At 44.7% G+C, this 19,697-nt stretch overlaps 1 protein-coding gene and 1 long non-coding RNA gene across 3 annotated transcripts in view; one reads left to right on the forward strand and one right to left on the reverse strand.

Moving 5' to 3' along the window:
• The window catches only part of LOC309562040 (uncharacterized protein), a 172,081-nt gene that overhangs the window by 56,604 nt on the left and 95,780 nt on the right, over positions 1-19,697 (forward strand). The window lies entirely within an intron of this gene.
• Positions 6,732-7,393, reverse strand: LOC309562069. The gene is made up of 3 exons (XR_014225619.1): positions 7,198-7,393; positions 6,965-7,024; positions 6,732-6,854 (listed from the first exon to the last, which is right to left on the reverse strand). It is a non-coding gene; the product is annotated as an uncharacterized lncRNA (long non-coding RNA).

The raw sequence follows: 19,697 nt of genomic DNA on the forward strand, positions 1-19,697 counted from the left end.
ACTTCCAGTATCTTGTCTGTATTGAGCCTCTCCTTTAATTCCATTATCTCCTCTATACTGAGCCCAGAAAAGGGCAACAAAGCTAAGATGGGGCTGGAGGACCTCAGTTATTGGGGATTAAGAGCCTTAGTTATGGGGGATGGAGGACCTCAGTTATAGGGGATAGAGAACGTCAGTGATAGGAGATTGAGGACCTCAGTTATGGGGGATGGAGGGTCTCAGTTATGGGGGATTTAGGACCTCAGTTATGGCAGATGGAGAACCTCAGTGATAGCTGATGGAGGACCTCAGTTATAGAGGATGGAAGACCTCAGTTATGGGGGATGGAGGACTTAAGTTATGAGGGATGGAGGGTCTAAGTTATGGGGGGATTTAGGACCTTGGTCATGGGGGATAGAGAACCTCAGTGATAGCTGATGGAGAACCTCAGTTATGGAGGATGGAAAACCTCAGTTAGGGGGGAGGGAGGACTTCAGTTATGGGGAATGGAAGACCTCAGTTATGGGGAATGGAGGAGCTCAGTTATGGAGATGAAGGTCCAGTTATCGGCACTGTAACAGGAGACCAAAGAAACCTCCAAAGGGTAAGCCAGGGTTAATAAAACAGCAGGGCAGCGAGGTGGCAGAATGAATAAGCAAAGACAAGGGGTATTAGCCAGGCAGCAAAATACAGAATCAGGAGGTACACAGATCAGTTCTTGATTCTGGAAATTCAGTTTTCCTTAAAACACCTGATTTCCTGGGTGATGTTCCTGATGGACACCAGATTTATTGTCTGTGTCTTTGTAGTGTTAGCCCTGATTTAGGGAGCGTGGTTTCCGACCTCCCTTAACTGCCAGACAGGGAAGATTGTCCTCCAGCAGGAAATGGCATAACAATCAGCTGGTAGGGTGGTAACATGTTGGTGTAGGCTTATCCCAGCCACTAGAGGGAGCTGCTTAACCACTCCTGCTACAAATATAAATACTGTGTAAATTCCATTTCTCAGTGGGTTCTTTAGCCAATCTGATGATATCACTCGTCATTCCTTTTCTTCTTCAGTGGTAGCCAGTCCTTTACATCATGATGGGTGAGGCCAGTTCTGTGCAATAATACTATGAGCCCAGGCTGTAGGATGGGGGATGGGTTTAGAGGGAAGAGGTGAAAATCTAGCCATCATTTAGAGTGGAAAGCTGGCGATATCTAGTATCAGAAAGGTATTTTTTGAGAGGACCACTCCAGGTTGAAGGTGAGTATTGCAGTTTAGGCTGCTTTTTTATTTGCTTGTAATAGGCCATTTATTTTATTGATTGATTGAGTTATTTATTGATTTATTTATATATATTTTTTATTTTTAATCAGAAATTCTGCTTGCCATTCGACAATTCTGAAGATGGTCCTTCCTTGTCTGGCTGTGGTGCACATTCTGGCCATCTGCTTTTTTTTTCTATGTAGGTGGAACAAAAAAGGTCAAATGAAAATTATTCTAATCTCTGGTCGGTCATTTTTTTCCAAAGTTTAATTTTCCGATAGGGAGTGAGAGATCCCCTTGTCTGTGCTCAGGTTAAGGCAATGACCTCTTCATTCCAACTAAGAGAAGATTTCTGATTGGTTAATCAGGTCATTGTAAATCATTCATGTACCTTTACATCAGAGCCCTGCTAAATATTTCCTTCCAATCCCATCTGCTTTACCTTGTTTCTGTAATCAGTATTTATTATATACAGTATGTAGATGGGTGCAGCCCTATGTGTTTATTACATAGACATGTTGGACTTCCTACTTAGAGTAGTACTTTGTCAATAAACATCCAATTAAAATGATATACTCCCTATGCAGCTAGTTTAATAAGCATACTGACTGCACTGCCTGGCATATCCAATAGGACAAGCAATTGCCTTGTTATAAATGCGGAGCTCTGCTTTAGAACAAACAACACCAATTAGTTTGGATTCCAACACTGTGCACATGACTCTGATCAGTCATGTAGGATTGATGGCTTTGTTTTCTCCTTACTCACAATAACAGCTGCATTCTCTTTTTTTCCCCAGGAAACCTTGAGATAGGGGGCGCTAGTGATTGGGTAAGCATCGTCTTTGATTTATTGGGTGCAGGAAATTGTATGATTGGGGATCATCCTCCGAATGTCTCCAAAGTTGCTCACACACACAGACAGTCGGTGTATTCATCCATCCTAGCTTGTAGTATATCATTTGGATCCCGATTTCAGTTTCTGCTCCTCGCAATGAATCAGACAACTCGGAACATACTCCTCTTTACATAAAATCAACTGACTCTTTAGCGCCCTCTCTAGCGACCTTCCTCATTCTGCAATGCCCCCCATTAGGAGCAGTGTGCTGGGACATGGACCTCAGACTCCCAACTCTCTCTCTCCATTTTACTTCCATCACCACCTTCCCTATAGCCCCATATACTGGGTACTGCTGTCCATCACCCTCCCTATAGCCCCATATACTGGGTACTGCTGTCCACCACCCTCCCTATAGCCCCATATACTGGGTACACTGTCCATCACCCTCCCTATAGCTCCATATACTGGGTACTGCTGTCCACCACCCTCCCTATAGCTCCATATACTGAGTACTGCTGTCCACCACCCTTCCTATAGCTTCATATACTGGGTACTGCTGTCCACCACCCTCCCTATAGCTCCATATACTGAGTACTGCTGTCCACCACCCTTCCTATAGCTTCATATACTGGGTACTGCTGTCCATCACCCTCCCTATAGCTCCATATACTGGCAGTGCCATCTTAAGAGCCTTATAGGCCCCTGGGCAATGCAGTGCACTGGGGCCCCCTGCCTACACAATCACCCACCAGAATATACTACATGAGAGTACAACTACCTGGAGTATATACCTTACTATATACATATTACAGGGACCAATATATACTACAAGAGTCTCTTGTAGTATATAGGATTCCCTGTAATATGTATATAGTAAGGTATATACTCCAGGTAGTAGTTGTACTCTCTTGTAGTATATTTCGGTCCCTGTAATGTGTATATAGACTATATACACATTACAGGTAACACTATATACTACAAGAGAGTACAACTACTACCTGGAGGATATACCTTACTATATAAATATTACAGGGACCAATATATATAGAAAGGTATATCCTCCAGGACAGATTTGTCTGTCTCTTGTGTCATCGTCGATCATCATCATTGCCAGCCATGAGAGAGTTAAAAAAATAATATATATGATTCAGCCTGGCAGGCTGTGGGCCGTGGCAGCCTTACCTTTACAACGGCCGCTCAGCTGCACAGATGGGAGGAGGTGGGTGGAGGCGGAGCCAGTCGGGAGTCGGGTCGAGACGGAGGGAGGAGAGGAGTGAGGAGGACGAGCCGACGAGGAGGAGGATCCTCCTCCGAGTCCTCCGCTGCGGCGCCGTGCATCCTGGGTCTGCACTGCTAACGTCACTGGTTGCTAGATGCCAATCGGGCTGGCCTTAGCAACCAGTGTGCACTGCAGTGCAGACTCAAGCCACGGCCGCCGCAATAAGCAATAAGGGGGGGGGGCCCCGGGCCGGCGGACAACATAACGGGGGCCCTAGACCACCAGGGACATGCCACCATCCATGTGGGGCCCCTTGGCAAGTGGGGCCCCCGGGCAACCGCCGGGCATGCCCAGTGGAAAAGACGGCCCTGTATACTGGGTACTGCTGTCCACCACCCTCCCCTATAGCCCCATATACTGGGTACTGCTGTCCACCACCCTCCCTATAGCTCCATATACTGGGTACTGCTGTCCACCACCCTTCCTATAGCTCCATATACTGGGTACTGCTGTCCACCACCCTCCCTATAGCTCCATATACTGGGGACTGTTGTCCACCACCCTCCCTATAGCCTCATATACTGGGTACTGCTGTCCACCACCCTCCCTATAGCCCCATATACTGGGTACTGCTGTCCAACAACCTCCCTATAGCCCCATATACTGGGTACTGCTGTCTACCACCCTCCCTATAGCTCCATATACTGGGTACTGCTGTCCACCACCCTCCCTATAGCTCCATATACTGGGTCCTGCTGTCCACCACCCTCCCTATAGCCCCATATACTGGGTACTGCTGTCCAACAACCTCCCTATAGCCCCATATACTGGGTACTGCTGTCTACCACCCTCCCTATAGCCCCATATACTGGGTACTGTTGTCTACCACCCTCCCTATAGCTCCATATACTGGGTACTGCTGTCCACCACCCTCCCTATAGCTCCATATACTGGGGCCTGCTGTCCACCACCCTCCCTATAGCTCCCTATCTGCTGCCATAACCCCGGTATTTAACATCAAAGTAGGGACGTCAAACTGCGGTGGGTGGTCCAGAAGTAGTTTTAATTTGTCTCGCTGACAGCAACTAAGGGACTTATTCTTATTCCACTGACATAAACAATGGGGCTTATTTTAATTCACTGACACCAGTAATGGGGATTATTTTAATTCACTGACACCAATAATGGGGCTTATTTTAATCCATTGACACCAGCAATTAAATTTATTTTATCCTTCTGACACCAATGATGGGAATTGGTTTTATACCAATGACACCAATGATGGGGCTTATCTTATTTTACTCACATCAGATCTCACATCTGTTCACCCCATAACGGATCAGAGCAATTTTCAAATTTCTGCTATGAGCTGTTTATTCGGTGATAATTTTCTCTTAACTTAAGATAACAATATAATACATATATTGTTTTTTTTTTTTTTTTTTTTTTAAGGACAAACAAGACTTTCTTTTCGTGAATATTGTCCTGCAACAATGATTTTTTTTCGCAATCCTTAGACAATAAAACGTAATAAAACGAAAAAAAAAAAGTGACTTTTTTTTTCTTTTGAGCAGTGTTAGTTTACAAATAAATAGTGCTACTGCACATAAAAAGTGTGCATTTTATTCTGTAATTTGCCCTGTTTAAAACAAGACTAAAATTGTGATTTTGGTACAAAGCATTGCAAAATTATTTACAAATGAATTAAAGAAGGATTTTTTTTTTTCAATTGTGCGTTTTTTGTCAGTGTGATACGTGTAAATATATGTAAAAGGTGTAAACATATTAATCAACAAAGCAAACAAAAAACAGAAATAAAAAAGTTTAAACATTAGGTAATAAAATAGAAAAACCAAAACAAAACAAATCACCAGGAAAATTATAATTGAATATAGAAGGAGAATAAGGAGTTAATTAGGGCTGATTAAAATAATCTAAGGGTTAATAAGGGGTTCAACAGAGGAACATTTATTAAAAAAAAAAAATTTCAGGTTGCTTTAACGGACTTCACTTGCAGATGGAAGTTCATCCCTTTGATCTGTAGATGAATAAACAGAAAGATACAAAATGAAACAATATGTCTTTGTATCTTTCTGTATTAGTGGCTGAGCAATGTTGTTGCCGGGATCTTTCTTTGTTTACTCAACAGCGTAGCTATGAATCATCAGACCTGGATTGTCGTGTTTTGTGGAAGGGGGGGATCCCAGCAGCAGGGCAGAAGGACTGGACATACCAGACACGCCCTGTGTACAATGATGACATTTTTGGGACTTATTTGGGATTTATTTTATTCCACTGGTACCAACAACGAGACTTATTTTTTCCCACTGACACCAACTAGGGGCTTATTTTATTCCACACTGACACCAACAATGGGGTTATTTTACTCCACTGACACGAAGGTGGGGCTTCTTTTATTCCACTGACACCAACTAGGGGCTTATTTTATTCCACTGACACCAACGAGGGGCTTATTTTATTCCACTGACACCAATGAGGGGCTTATTTTATTCCACTGACACCAATGAGGGGCTTATTTTATTCCACTGACACCATCGAGGGACTTCTTTTATTCCACTGACATCAACGAGGGACTTCTTTTATTCCACTGACATCAACGAGGGACTTCTTTTATTCCACTGACACCAAGGTGGGGCTTATTTTTTTCCACTGACACCAATGAGGGGCTTATTTTATTCCACATTGACATCAACGAGGGGGTTATTTTACTCCACTGACACCAACAAGGGGCTTATTGTATTCCACTGACACCAACGAGGGGCTTTTTTTATTCCACTGACACCAACGAGGGACTTCTTTTATTCCACTGACTCCGACGAGGGGCTTATTTTATTCCACTGACACCAATGAGGGGCTTATTTAATTCCACTGACAGCAACAAGGAACTTCTTTTATTCCACTGACACCAAAGAGGGGCTTATTTTATTCCACTGACACCAATGGGGGGGGGGGGGGTTATTTTACTCCACTGACACCAAGGTGGGGGCTTATTTTATTCCACTGACACCAATGGGGGGATGGTTATTTTACTCCACTGACACCAAGGTGGGGGCTTATTTTATTCCACTGACACAAAGGTGGGGCTTATTTTATTCCACTGACACCAACAAGAGGCTTATTTTATTCCATTTACACCAACGAGGGGCTTATTTTATTCCACTGACACCAACAAGAGGCTTATTTTATTCCACTGACACCAACGAGGGGCTTATTTTATTCCACATTGCACCAACGAGGGGGTTATTTTACTCCACTGACACCAAGGTGGGGCTTATTGTATTCCACTGACACCAACAAGGGGCTTATTGTATTCCACTGACACCAACAAGGGGCTTATTGTATTCCACTGACACCAACGAGGGGCTTATTTTATTCCACTGACACTAATGACAGAGAAATATACCAGGTGACACTTTCTGTCAATCTTTCCTTTTAGGATTCGGCTGGGGTCATCTAGAATCCTCTGTAAGCCCCTTCTGGACACCCTTCTCAGCAGCAGCAATCGGGTTCCTAGGATGAGCGTCCAGAAGAAGGACAATACAGGCTTCTCCAACCCCGAACCCAACTCCAACCTCCAACCTCCAACCCCAAACCCAACTCCAACCACCAACCCAACTCCAACCTCCAACCCCCAACCCAACTCCAACCACCAACCCAACTCCAACCTCCAACCCCCAACCCAACTCCAACTCCAACCTCCAACCCCCAACCCAACTCCAACCACCAACCCAACTCCAACCTCCAACCCCCAACCCAACTCCAACCTCCAACCCCCAACCCAACTCCAACCCCCAACCCAACTCCAACCACCAACCCAACTCCAACCTCCAACCCCCAACCCAACTCCAACCACCAACCCAACTCCAACCTCCAACCCCCAACCCAACCCGCAGGCTAGCAGTGATCGCACAATGGGAAGAGGTCCAGAAGATATGATCGTTTCTGGGATATTTTTCCATGTTGTATTATTATCAGCTTTAGCGCTAAAGCTTCCCCCGAACGTACCAGAATATTATCTCCCAGTTCTGTCCTTCTTTTCCTTGCCCGCACTTTTCCTTTTTTCTATATCATATGTTTATTAAAAAGTTCAAAAGTTCTGGATGTCTCTGGTTCTTAGCTCAAATGGCAGTGCCTTGAAAAAGTATTCACACCCCTTGAAATTTTCAAGTGAGGGTTGTACTTAACAACCAAAGTGCAAAAAAGTACAGAGAAACCTCTCTTGTATGGAGTGTTTTCACCGTTATTGATATGTGCACCTCCACCCATAAGTGAAACAAGCAGGGGGCTTACCAGAAAAATAGGACCCAATAGAGCTTATACTCTTTAGATCACTTTGGCGTTTTTTGTATACAGCATCTCACAAAAGTAAGTACACCCCTCACATATTTGTAAATATTTTATTCTATCTTTTCATGTGACAACACTGAAGAAATGACACTTTGCTACAATGTAAAGTAGTGAGTGTACAGCTTGTATAACAGTGTAAATTTGCTGTCCCCTCAAAATAACTCAACACACAGCCATTAATGTCTAAACCGCTGGCAGCAAAAGTGAGTACACCCCTAAGTGAAAATGTCCAAATTGGGCCCAAAGTGTGAATATTTTGTGTGGCCACCATTATTTTCCAGCACTGCCTTTACCCTCTTGGGCATGGAGTTCACCAGAGCTTCACAGGTTGCCACTGGAGTTCTCTTCCACTCCTCCATGATGACATCACAGAGCTGGTGAATGTTAGAGACCTTGCGCTCCTCCACCTTCTGTTTGAGGATGCCCCACAGATGCTCAATAGGGTTCAGGTCTGCAGACATGCTTGGCCAGTCCATCACCTTTACCCTCAGCTTCTTTAGCAAGGCAGTGGTCATCTTGGAGGTGGGTTTGGGGTCGTTATCATGTTGGAATACTGCCCTGCGGCCCAGTCTCTGAAGGGAGGGGATCATGCTCTGCTTCAGTATTTCACAGTACATGTTGGCATTCATGGTTCCCTCAATGAACTGTAGCTCCCCAGTGCCGGCAGCACTCATGCAGCCCAAGACCATGACACTCCCACCACCATGCTTGACTGTAGGCAAGACACACTTGTCTTTGTACTCCTCACCTGGTTGCCACCACACACGCTTGACACCATCTGAAACAAATAAATTTATCTTGGTCTCATCAGACCACAGGAGATGGTTCCAGTAATCCATGTCCTTAGTCTGCTTGTCTTCAGCAAACTGTTGGCTTTCTTGTGCATCATCTTTAGAAGTGGCTTCCTTCTGGGACAGCAGCAATGCAGACCAATTTGATGCAGTGTGCGGCGTATGGTCTGAGCACTGACAGGCTGACCCCCCACCCCTTCATCCTCTGCAGCAATGCTGGCAGCACTCATACGTCTATTTCCCAAAGACAACATCTGGATATGATGCTGAGCACGTGCACTCATCTCCTTTGGTCGACCATGGCGAGGCCTGTTCTGAGTGGAACCTGTACTGTTAAACCGCTGTACGGTCTTGGCCACCGTGCTGCAGCTCAGTTTCAGGGTCTTGGCAATCTTCTTATAGCCTAGGCCATCTTTATGTAGAGCCACAATTCTTTTTTTCAGATCTTCCGAGAGTTCTTTGCCATGAGGTGCCATATTGCGCTTCCAGTGACCAGTAAGAGAGAGTGAGAGCGATAACACCAAATTTAACACACCTGCTCCCCATTCACACCTGAGACCTTGTAACTCTAATGAGTCACCTGACACCAGGAGGAGAAAATAGCTAATTGGGTTCCAATTCGACATTTTCACTTAGGGGTGTACTCACTTTTGTTGCCAGCGGTTTAGACATTAATGACTGTGTGTTGAGTTATTTTGAGGGGACAGAAAATTTACACTGTTATACAAGCTGTACACTCACTACTTTACATTGTAGCAAAGTGTCATTTCTTCAGTGTTGTCACATGAAAAGATAGAATAAAATATTTACAAAAATGTGAGGGGTGTACTCACTTTTGTGAGATACTGTCATAGGTGTGCGCACAGGGTGTGCCAAGTGTGCCTGGGCACACCCTAATCACCTTGTGCGTATTGCCATTGTCACTGTGTGCAGGCAGGGAGATGGGGAAAGATCCCCCTCCTTTAGGCTCTGCCATAAGAGAAGTGCTTAGGCACTGCTCTTTCACTGTGCCAGCAGGGAGATCAGTGTGCTGGTGTCATATATATGAAGACACACGCATGCATGTGTGTTTGAGCTTTGGGGTGCACACCCTAATGCAATAGGCTGTGCACACCTATGGATACTGTATATTGTACACTGATGCTCTGGGAGGGGGGTTCAACCCCCCTACCCCCCCCTTATCTATGTCCCTGCCCCTATCCATAAACTATGCACATACCTCAGATAATCAGCGTGGCTCTTGCAGTTAATGTCCCTTTTCCAGACTCCTTTTCCTCCTGTCTGTGTACATCAGAGCTGAGGAGGAGGATCCTCGCTGAGCTCTCTGTATGGTGTGCAGGCTCAGTGGGAAGAGATGCCGGTGTCGGCTGCTACAGAGGGATGATCGCTGCATGAGGGAGCCATGGCACCTTGCAAGAAATGCAGGGAAGGTTTCCTGAGTGCCCACGCTAGCATGCCCCTGTCAGGCCGTTACCAGAGCTCAGTGCTGGAACTTGTGCCGGCACTGGGATCATCACAGATTCCTTGGGACAAAGGTACCAGGAGCCTCTCATGGGGCCCCCTACTGGCCCCAGGACCTCGGGCAGTGCCCAAGTGCCCTAATGGTCAGTCCGCCCCTGAACCCCTGTCAGCTTTTTACTGATATCAAAGCTTCTTTAGAGACATTTTCCCTTACACCCTGTCCTACTGACAATGGTTTATAAGACAAAAATGAGGGGAACTCTCCGAATGCAAGTTCAGGCATTTCCTTTTATAGGGTGACAACACTCTATCCCTATCTCCCAACTGTGCTTCTGCGTTGTCACCCTGTCACATGGGCTTCCAATCAGGAATACAGATGGCCATTTCAACACATATTATGCAGATATGGCTCACTATGGTCACCATCAGGATATCTACTTTGAGAAATATTGTGCAGCCATCTCATGAGTCAATGAATGCAGGAAGTGGCGGCAAAGAGGCATCAGGAGATCAGCAACAGTGAGATGTAACAAAAAATGAAAATAAAAAAGATATGGTAAGTGTTTATGATACACAAAGCTTTAGCAAGTTAAATGTCATCCAGTTAGGTGTATCTTTGCAAAACATCCATTGGCTGAATGTCAGAAGCCTTTGTGCAAGTTTACTAAATTATCCCTGCATTTTTTTCTAATAGAACAATTCCCTATAGTGTCAGCTTCATTTTGTTGCAAAAATACAGTATAGTGATCTAAAATACCATAATGAAAAAAATGTACTGCATTTTGGCCACTAGATGGCGATGATGATATCGGAATTGATCTAGCTAGGTCAGGATGTAGTACAGAAAGGAACATTACCTAATATTCTAAGGCGAGGTGCTAAGATGCTATGAGACTTGTGTTACACAAACATTTCTACTGAACAGGTCGTTAACTTTAGTCATTGCAAAACCCACCAGAAGAGACAAAATTCTAAAAACTCCATGGACATGGGTTTACTGCTAATGCCAGGATAGTGACCTGGAGGTCTAAAGAATGGCCAATGCCAATGTCAGGAGACTGACGAGGAGGTTTACAGAATGGCCAATGCCAGGAGAGTGATCTGGAGGTCTATAGAATGACCAATGCCAGGAGAGTGATCTGGAGGTCTATAGAATGGCCACTGCCAGGAAAGTGACCTGGAAGGTCTACAGTATAGAATGTCCAATGCCAGGAGAGTGATCTGGAGGTCTAAAGAATGGCTGATGCAGGAGAGTGACCTGGAGGTCTATAGAATGGCCAATGCCAATGTCAGGAGACTGACCAGGAGGTTTACAGAATGGCCAATGCCAGAAGAGTGACCTGGAAGTCTATAGTATAGAATGTCAAAATGCCAGGAGAGTGATCTGGAGGTTTACAGAATGGCCAATGCCAGAAGAGTGACCTGGAAGTCTATAGTATAGAATGTCAAAATGCCAGGAGAGTGATCTGGAGGTCTACAGAATGGCCAATGCCAGGAGAGTGACCTGGAGGTCTATAGAATGACCAATGCCAGGAGAGTGACCTGGAGGTCTACAGTATAGAATGTCCAATGCCAGGAGAGTGATCTGGAGGTCTATAGAATGGCCAAAGACAGGAGAGTGATCTGGAGGTCTATAGAATGGCCAATGCCAGAGGAGTGACCAGGAGGTCTATAAAATAACCAATTCGAGATTACTGACCTGGAGTTCTAAAGATTGGCCAATTTCAGGAGAGTGACCTTGAGGTCTATAGAATGGCCATTACCAGGAGAGTGACCTCGAGGTCTATAGAATGGCCAATGCTAGAAGAGTGACCAAGAGGTCTATAGACTGACCAATGCCAGGAGGTCTTTAAAATGACCAATACCAGGGAGTGACCTGGAGGTCTATAGAATGGCCAATGCCAGGGAGTGACCTGAAGGTCTATAAAATGGCCAATGCCAGGAGAGTGATCTGGAGGTGTATAGACCTTCTGGAACTTTGCCTTTTCTGATGGGTTTTACAACGCATAAAGGATATGTTGTTCTTGTAGTACTGCCCCATAAGGACCGCTTATTCACATTGTGGGTTCCCCCTTGTTACCAGCACACGGTCATAAGAAGCAAAAACAATTCCTTAATTCTCCTTGACTCACACTCCAATAATCAGTCCAGGGGTATTTGGTTGTTTTTGTTGTTTAGTGTAGAATGGGGAATTGGAGAAGGAAATAGTACTCCAATTTTAACTATTCACAATGTTTGAGGACTCCTATCTTCTCTACTTTGTAACAGGTATGGAACAGCCAAGCTGTTGATTCATCCTGCCACTTTGGATGAATATGGATACAATCTCTTATCTTTAAGACGACTTGATAAACAATTAGTTATCGTCAGGACACTCTCCCTAGTATCCTCTCTCTTCCTCTGCTGACACCCGTCCACTGACTATCCTACGAGCAGGGATGGCCCCCCTTAGGTCAGGCCCCTTGACACGAGTCCCTGTACTCACAATACTGCAGTTCCAGGGTCTCCAGTGTCTCCCCTCTCAGTCAGCTTCCCTGGACCACTGGGCTCAACTCCTCTCAACTGCTCCTCTGGCCCTCACAACAACCTCCTGCGACGGCATGACACCTCTACAGAAGAGGAGGCAGGCGCCCCCTCCCTCCGGGACTCCACTCTCCAGCCAATGACACCGCAGCACATGTGCTCCTGGCTTTTATACAGTATCCCATAATGCATCGAGCCGACCTGCCCTCTGCCAATCATCAGGGCTGTATCAAAAGCCTATGCACCCCTTTGTCAGGTTTCCTCCCACTGTCCAACATGCCTCACTATTGGACCAGCGTGAAATACTCTTCAGACTGAATGAATTGCATCACAATGTGCATACCTTACTAACAGATCCTGCTCTCTGGGAGGCAGAGAGCAATATACATTTACCTGCAGCCCCTCTGGTAAGCAGACAGAGCTCAAAACTATACTCTCTCACTAGCACCTACCTAGGAGGGTGCTTCACTCACCCCCTGCCAAAATGAGCCATGTCCTCACTGGCTTTGGGGAGCTGCCCCTACAAATTTCTTTGCACAGAAATTTCATAGAGTATCCCACAAACTTGGAAAAAGGGGAAAAGTGAAGTAACATATGTACAGGGCCATGGGGCATACCCAATATGTGGCCAGTAGATACAATAAATTACGTGGAAAATATATATCCCTGCTGTACAAATATTCACACATTTATGTACACATACAAGGTGCATTTAAACCAAAGCACCCCCCACCAAACAAAAATCTGCTTGACAGGTAAAAGGCACGACCATATCTAGCTAACTACATACAATATCTACATTGTATAGAAATTTGCATTATACAGTGGAGGGCGGAAGTCCTAAGCAAGCCTGCAAAGGAAACAGAAATTAAGCACAGAATTGTACATTGTTACCTACTCATGGTAAGACTGCCCTCTCCTCAAAGGAGACCTTCTCACCACCATTATCTCTAACTGTGACATTCTCGCAGAGATCTTCATCACTCCAGGCCTCCTAAGGGCACGGTTGACTCGACGTTCTGTTGTATACCTGAAATAGACAACAAACAGATCCTGCCAAGCTGACTATCTAATGCATTTGCCATTGGTTCCTACTGAGAACCATTTTGTTGACTAAAATAATAGGCACAGTCCCTCTCAGACACCAGGGCACTGACTCTCTCTCCTATTATAGACAGACCCACAAGTTCGGAATGAAGAAATGCGGAGTGCACCAGACTGGTGTTCACAGTGTCCTCTCCTTCTGTAACACCGAGGCAACTTCTGCGACAAGCTATTTTACTGGAGCCTGAGCAATTTGTCCAACTTGTGAGTTTTGCAAATCTCTTTGAGGGGTCTTTGACTCTAACACCCCCTCCTCAAAAGAGACAGTGAACCTCTATCTCCTTTTCTCAAGGTAACAACTCACACAAAGTTCTTTCACCCGGCCCACTGGCCTGACAGGATCTTCACAAAGTGTCCTTGTAAAGCATCCTCTTCTACTGCACTTCAACCATCCTGGCCCGTTGGTCCAAACTCTTCGCAAAGTGTCCTTTGAGCAACTAGTGATCCTGGCCCATTGGCCCAAAGGATCTTGACTGAATATTCAGTGAATATGGTTTCTTGTAGCAACTGGGGCACAAAGCTAAGTGCCTACTAAAGTTCTCTGAACAGGAAGTCTTTATGGGTTAGAGGGTCGGCCCTCCTCCACATGAGAAACTGCACAGTGATAGTTGTTCTGCTGATTCCCAGTCCTTCTTGCAAAGATAGAGGGGAAAGGGGATTTGGAAATAGGGCTTCCGGCCCTAACAACAACTCTTTTTTTTTTTTCTGGTGAACTCTCTTCGGGCTCTCTAGCCCCTTTTTAATGAACTCCAGCAGGGGTGGGAACTCTGCATCCTCAGCAGTAGTACTCAGGATGAGGTATCTGAACAGTCTTCCCTGCAGAGTCCTGAACTTAAACAGCTCAAGCCTGGCCTGTTCCATTCGGGCGATGAACTTCCACCCGATCAATATGAATGGACCGCCCTAGGTTCCAATTAGCCTTTACAGATAAGAAGGTGTCCCACAACTCAGGCCTCTTTCGATTGCGATACGGCTTGGGAACGTACAGGAGATCCCAGACCGTACAGGGTCACCTTCTTCTGGATCAGGCCCTGGCATCTAGAGAACCTGGGAAGCTTTTGTCTGTCTCCTCTCCCAGGTGAGGTGTATAAGGTCTACTTCCTTTTGATGAGTCTCGCGTAGGCTTCATTCTGATCCCGAGCCCGGGTGTAAGTGCGAGGTGGGGATAGATCTGGGACCCTTGTGGCATAGGCCTCAAAGAACCTCAAGTTGCTGACACACTGCATATGCACAACAGCACCCTCCGGAGACTCCGCTCTCCAGCCAAAGACCCTTCTGAACATGTGTTCCTGGCTTTTATACAGTAACCCATAATGCACCAAGGCGACCTGCCCTCTGCCAATCATCAGGACTGTATCAAAAGCCTATGCACCCATTCGTCAGGTTTCCTCCCACTGTCCAATATGCCTCCCTATTGGACCAGAGTGAAACACTCTCTAGACTGAATGAATCGCATACTGAGCACAATGAGCAGACCTCACTTACAGATCCTGCTCCCTGGTAGGCAGAGAACAATACAGGCATACCCCACTTTTAAATACACAATGGGACCAGAGCATGTATGTAAAACGAAAATGTACGTACAGTGAAGCATTACCTTTTTTCATTTCTCAATGCATCTAAATACACTAGCTCCATAGGAAATCTTGGCTAGCTTGACATGGCACTGCTCCCAAACCATAAGTGACAAGGACACCAAGCTTGGGGAGCATGTTAAGGGAATCCAGGACTATAACATGGTAGATAACCTAGGCAAGCTGGCCGGCCACAAATAGGATATGTTTTAGTCCTGGGTCCCCTCTTGGTGCTTCCTAAGTTTGGTATCCCTGTCACTTATGGTTTGGGAGCAGTGCCATGTCAAGCTGACCAAGATTTCCCATAGACGCCAATGTTAAAAACCGGGAGTAGTGCCATGCCAAGCTGACCAGGCTGTGCCTGTAGTCGCGAGTGTATGTAAAGTGAGTGAGCTCAAAACTATTCTCTCTCACTACCACCTACCTAGGAGGGTGCTACATTCTGTTCAGTAGAAATCTTTGTGTAACACAAGTCTGATAGAATCTTAGCACTTGGCCTTAATATTAGGCAATGTTACTTCCTGTACCACATCCTATTTTTCCCCAGACCACTCGCTCCTTTCTCAGACACGGGTAGTGTCGGCGCGGACTGAGCCGTGTTCCTCCATCCATTCACTCCCAGACGGATCTACTGGAGGAGAAATATGATGACCTTCTATTTCTTGGTCCTTGCTGTGGGTGTGATGGGTAAGTCTGCAACAGTTTAACCACTTTACCACCGGAGGATTTTGCTGTCTTACGTCTGGACCACTTTTTGCGATTCGGCACTGTGCGACTTTAACTGACAATTGCACGGTCATGCAACTCTGTACCCAAACGAAATTTACGCCCTTTTTTCCCCACAAACAGAGCTTTCTTTTGGTGGTATTTGATCATCTCTGCGATTTTTATTTTTTGCGATATTAATAAAAAAAGCGACAATTTTGAAAAAATAACAATATTTTTCTACTTTGACACTTAAAAAATATCCAATATATTAAATTTTTGTCACATATTTAGGCCAAAATGTATTTAGCTACATGTGTTTGACTAAAAATTCTCAATGAGCGTATTTTTAACTGGTTTAAGACTGGAAGATTTTACCCCATTCCTGACCAGGCCATATTTTACGATTCGGCACTGCGTTATTTTAAACGGACAATTGCGCGGTCGTGCGACGCTGTACCCAAATTAAATTGACGTCATTTTTTCCCCACAAATAGAGCTTTCTTTTGGTGGTATTTGATCACCTGTGCGATTTTTACTTTTTGCGCTATAAAGAAAAAAAGAGCGACAATTTTGAAAAAATAACAATATTTTCACATTTTTTTATATGAAATTCCCCCCCCCAAAAAAATGTAAAAATCTAAATTTTTTAACATTTTAGGCCAATTTGTTTTCTGCTACATATTTTTGGTAAAAAAAAATCACAATGAGCGTATTTTGATTGGTTTGCGCAAAAGTTATTGTAGCTACTAACTACGGGAAATTTTTGTCATTTTTATTGTTTTTTTTTTAACGCGTAATGGCGGTGATCTGCGTTTTTTTTGCGCGACTGCGACATTGCGGCGGACAGATCGGACCCTTGACTGACATTTTTGACACTTTTGGGGGGTACCAGTGACATTACTACAGTAATCAGTGCAATAAATATGCACTGTTACTGTAAAAATGACACTGGCAGGGAAGGGGTTAACTTTTATTGGTGATCAAGGGGTTAAATGTATGCCTGGTGCTTACTGACGTGTGTGGGGGGAGGGGACTGAGTGACACAGGGACAGATCGCAGGTTGAGCTATGCTGAATCCTGCGATCTGTCCCTGTCTGTCACTTAGGAGATCCGCCCGCTTTGTTTACACAAGTGGGCGGATCTCCACACTCGATTCCCCGACGATCGGGGAAGAGCGGCGGTGATCATCGCCTCTCCTACCCTGGCCCGACTCCCGCTGTGAGTGAATGCAGCGGGAGCATGCCTCCGGCGGCGCGCGCGCGCCGCCCACGAGGGGAGGAGTCCAGCGCCGCGCCGCCGAGAGAGGGAAATGTCTGGTGACGTAGGTCTACGTCGCCAGACGATAACGAGCCACTGTGCCGCAGTAGCAGCTCAGTGAGCAGTGGGGAAGTGGATAAACTAAAGAGAACCTGTTGGCACAAAATTACGGGAGCTTCCTTCCATTGCTGTCTTGTTTCTGAAGCTGCATCATCATTGGCTGTCATTCCAGCTTCACTGTGTGAGGAGCTGCTGACTTAGAACAAGCGTGACCATCCCAGCTATGGGGACAATCGTCCGTCCTCATTGTGGGTCACTCAGTAGAGAAGAATAAAGACAGCTCTGGGCTGTGTACCCTCAAAAACAAGTCAGCCTCGTAAACTCTTTACTAAAGTAGTTGTAACCATAACTGAGTATCGGTTTTCTCTGCTCTGTAGATTGTAAACTGTTCTACTATAAAATCATTTTCACTTTTATTAATAATATTTTATTCCATTCCGGTGATGCTGATCTTCTGCAGCCTCTCTGCGGTCACATCCCGTCTCCATGTAGTGATGGCTGCATGGCATTTCTCAGGGTGGGTTTCCTGGAAGTGAAAAGAGCGCAACCGTGCCTGTGGAATGTTCATAGGGATGATTTGGCGCTGCCTATGTAAGAAAGTGCTCTAAATAAATGTGGTTGCAGTGTCAGAAAATTGCAAATATAATCCTCAGCAATATATGATCTCGAATAAATAGAAATAAAATGTTAAATGACTCAATTAACCACTTGCTGACCGCTCACATGGAGCGTACTACGGCAAAGTGGTTCGTTATCGTCCAGCGGCGTAGGTCTACGTCGCTGGACTCCTCCCCTCGTGGGCGGCGCGCGCGCGCCGCCGGAGGCTCGCTCCCGCTGTATTCAGTCACAGCGGGAGTCGGGCCAGGGGAGGAGTGGCGGCGATCGCCGCTGCTCTTTCCCGATCGTCGGGGGATCGAGTGTGGAGATCCACCCACTTGTGTAAACAAAGCGGGCGGATCTCTTAAGTGACAGGCAGGGTCAGATTACAGGATTCAGCATAGCTCAACATCCGATCTGTCCCTGTGTCACTCAGTCCCCTCCCCCCACACACGTTAGTAAGCACCAGGCATACATTAACCCCTCCCTCTCCAATAAAAATTAACCCCTTCCCTGCCAGTGTAATTTTTACAGTAACAGTGCATATATATATAGCACTGATTACTGTAATAATGTCACTGGTACCCCCAAAAGTGTCAAAAATGTCAGTCAAGGGTCCGATCTGTCTGCCGCAATGTCGCAGTCCCGCAAAAAAAATCGCAGATCGCTGCCATTACTCGTTAAAAAAAAAAAACAATAAAAATGACAAAAATCTTTCCCGTAGTTAGTAAACACAATAACTTTTGCACAAACCTTTTTGCGATTTTTTTTTTTTTTACCAAACATAGGTAGCAGAAAACAAATTGGTCTAAAATGCTAAAAAATTTTGATTTTTACATTTTTTTTGGGGAATTTCATATAAAAAATGTGAAAAATATTGTTATTTTTTCAAAATTGTCGCTCTTTTTTTGTTTATAGCGCAAAAAGTAAAAATCGCACATGTGATCAAATACCACCAAAAGAAAGCTCTATTTGTGGGGAAAAAAGGACATACATTTAATTTGGGTATGGCGTCGCACGACCGCGCAATTGTCCGTTAAATTAACGCAGTGCCGAATCGCAAAATATGGCCTGGTCAGGAATGGGGTAAAATCTTCCGGTCTTACAGCTGTTAAAAATACGCTCATTGAGAATTTTTTTGTCAAAGACATGTAGCTAAATACATTTTGGCCTAAATATATGACAAAAATTGAATATATTGGATAGTTTTTAACTGTCAAAGTAGAAAAATATTGTTATTTTTTCAAAATTGTTGCTTTCTTTATTAATATCGCAAAAAATGAAAAGCGCAGAGGGGATCAAATACCACCAAAAGAAAGCTCTGTTTGTGGGAAAAAAAGGACGTAAATTTCGTTTGGGTACGGCGTTGCATGACCGCGCAATTGTCAGTTAAAGTTGCACAGTGCCGAATCGCAAAAAGTGGCTTGGACCTAAAGCAGGAAAATCCTCCGGTCCTAAAGTGGTTAAAGAAATGTAAAAGATATCTGTTAGAAAAAGTGCAAAATTGAATTCGTAGATCTTAGATTACAATATATAACATAAATAGGTATACGTTGGTATGATATACATATAAACAAGGAGTGATCCAAAAATGGTGGTAAGTGCTCTCGTGCGGTATGCGGTATCCTGGTACCACGGAATGGGCACAGTGCACCACCTAAAGTGCAATGTGCTAGATAAATATTCTTGCAAAAAAAGTGATGATATAAAACGACTCCACCGAAAAACAAATAAAATAATTAAATAAAGTGAATATATAAATATCAATAGATGTGATTGCAAAAATATACAGTGACTACAGTAAAGTGTCCAGAGTGACTATATTTAGGTTCATGAACAGAAAACGGGTATACAGGCATACCCCACTTTTAAGTACACAATGGAACCAGAGCATGTATATTAAACAAAAATGTACTTAAAGGGAAGCAATACCTTTTCTCATTTCTCAATGCATGTAAATACACT

The sequence above is a fragment of the Pelophylax lessonae genome (genome assembly GCF_965119305.1).
Source record: "Pelophylax lessonae genome assembly, chromosome: 1".
NCBI classification, from domain to species: domain Eukaryota; kingdom Metazoa; phylum Chordata; class Amphibia; order Anura; family Ranidae; genus Pelophylax; species Pelophylax lessonae.